The sequence below is a fragment of the Ursus maritimus genome, unplaced genomic scaffold (genome assembly GCF_017311325.1).
Source record: "Ursus maritimus isolate PB19 unplaced genomic scaffold, ASM1731132v1 scaffold_393, whole genome shotgun sequence".
In the NCBI taxonomy this organism is placed as follows: Eukaryota; Metazoa; Chordata; class Mammalia; order Carnivora; family Ursidae; genus Ursus; species Ursus maritimus.
In genome coordinates, this window is record NW_024426545.1 from 9,275 (window position 1) to 11,821 (window position 2,547).

General features: G+C 43.1%; 1 non-coding gene across 1 annotated transcript; it reads right to left on the reverse strand.

Annotated features, from left to right (window-relative positions):
- Nucleotides 1–1,782: 1,782 nt before the first annotated feature.
- Nucleotides 1,783–1,887, reverse strand: LOC121100384. Its single transcript, XR_005832111.1, has one exon. It is a non-coding gene; the product is annotated as a U6 spliceosomal RNA (small nuclear RNA).
- Between the last annotated feature and the right edge of the window lie 660 nt (nt 1,888–2,547).

A 2,547-nucleotide genomic window follows, 5' to 3' on the forward strand; every position in this document is an offset into this window, starting at 1 on the left:
GAAGCGGATTTTCCTCCCTTAATTAAGAGTTTTGTAATTGTGCTTCAGGGAATTTGAGAGATCCATTCCCCAGGAAAAGCTCATGCCTTTTCCACGGGTGCACTCTGTGCTTCCTTTCGGGGCCTTTGTCTTTCCTACTGTTTCTCATTCGGTTTCCAATAGTCACCAAGAGAACCAGTGATGACACAGTACACATATGACCTGACCCTCATCGTGTGTTCTTTTCTGTAAATGCAGGTGGCCCCAGCACCATGTGGAAGTGGTACGTATTCTGGAATCAGTCTCTTGCTGAGGAAAAACTCTAGATGGTAAGGCAGGTTGGGGGGATGTCCTCGCTGTCCTCAGTCTGGTGAGCCATCTGATTCCAGGTTCCTGGTAGGACTGAGGTTTGGGAGTGTGGGGAAAAGCAGACTCCAGGTGAGAAACTATGTGCATGTGTCTCCAGTCCTAGGAAACCAATCCTAACCCTAACCATAACCCTAACCCTAACCCTGGGTGGTGTGGGTGTGTGTGCATGAGGCTTGGGGGTTAGGTGTCTTGTGTATTGTGATTGTGAGTGTGTGTGTGTGTGAGAGAGAGAGAGTAAGAGAAAGAGAGACAGAGAGGAGAGAGAGAGAGACAGAGACAGAGACAGAGAAACATGCTTCTCCAGAAGGTATGTCAGACAGATACTGCATGATATCACCCTTCTCCAAAGCCATGTTATCACACTGCGCACTATAGAGCCTTACTGCAGTGGGTGGCCCAGCAGGGGCACTTCAGTCCATGCTTGGAAACCAGCTGGCTCCATACACCCCAGCCTCGTGGCCATATCAAGCAACATTCCATGAATATTCTTTTTTTTTTTTAGTGAGAACAATCTACTTTATTCAGTCTACCAAAGTTAATATCCTCCAGAAAAATCTCATAGTCACAAACCAAAACAAGAGTCGAACAAATATTTGAGCACCCTGTGACTTAGGCAAGTTAACACATAAAATTAACCAGTACAAGTTCATTGCTTATCCACCAAGCACCTATACACATCTCTTTAGCCATACTGAATCTCTAAATAAAGACAACACAAGGTCATAATTCTACCTAACATCATACAACTATCCTGCATACAACTGAAAATGCACTAAAACTTCCAGGGGAAGAGAAGGTAAAATTTTGGGGTGATTGTTACTTTCCCCTTGATATTCAGTAAGTTAAATACTATAATGGAAAATAAAAATACTAAAATGTTATGACAGAAATTCAATATATCGTCAGTTTCATGGTAAGGTAATAAGAAAGGGAAGAAAACAAAGATATTTGCTTTATATATATATTCACACACACAAAGATCTATAAGAAGTAAATATAATAATTACAGTCTTCATTTTAGTAATAGTCATATGGTTAATTTATAAGTACTTTCTTTTGTTACTCGTTCTGTATTCAATGTGCCCTCAGCAAGCACCAAAGCTGGTCTTGGTTCCTTAGCTGGTGGGGTGACACAAACCATCATTACCGAAGGGTGTGGGTCGTTAGCAGTTCTGTCCGGAGTGGTTTGTTGTAGTTTTCTTTTTTTTTTTATAATGATTTTTTATTATGTTAGTCACCATACAGTACATCCCCGGTTTCCGATGTATGGCTCGATGATTCATTAGTTGTGTATAACACCCAGTGCACCATGCAATACGTGCCCTCCTTACTACCCATCACCGGCCTAACCCATTCCCCCACACCCCTCCCTTCTTTAGCCCTCAGTTTGTTTCTCATAGTCCATAGTCTCTCATGTTTCATTTCCCCTTCTGAAAAAATATGGAACGCTTCACGAATTTGCGTGTCATTCTTGCGCAGGGGCCATGCTAATCTTCTCTATCGTTCCAATTTTAGTATATGTGCTGCCGAAGCGAGCACTCCATGAATATTCTTGAGCAACAAGAGGAATGTGCTGATGGGTACCCTGTGTCCTGGATGCCTTGGAGGAAGACATCAATCCCATCAAAGGAGACAGCGCCGGAGGCACACCTCTCGCCATGGTGAGCTAGAAGTTCTTTGTCCGAGGAACAGATGTTGCTTTCTTGGTTTCTTTCCAATCAAATTCAGATGAAAATCAGACAATGTATATTTGAGATTATACATATAGATCTCATACAATTTTCCTTTTTGGGAGAGCATGGAGTGGTTGTCTCTGCCAACCGTTAGCTGATTCGAGAGGACATTTAGCATTGGCGACACCAAATGTGGTTCTAAACGCTGTGGTAGGATCCTGTCCCTCAGTAACACTTTCTCCTGCTTGGATGAAGCATTTTGTAGTCACCGTCCTGAATGGACTGGACAGACATGTCCCCCAGGAAAAACAACTTCCTAAGGCATCCAGTTCACTTACTTTGGGGTCATTGGACTCAACCACTGTGTTCCATCTGGGTTCCTAAAGTCATTGAGGGAAATAAAGCTCACGCAGACAGACAGTGTATAACATGACCTGAGCCTCACAGTGTCCTCTTTTCTGTACCTGCAGGTGACACCATCAACCAGCGAGAGCAGTACGTATTCTGGAATTAGCCTCTTCTTGAG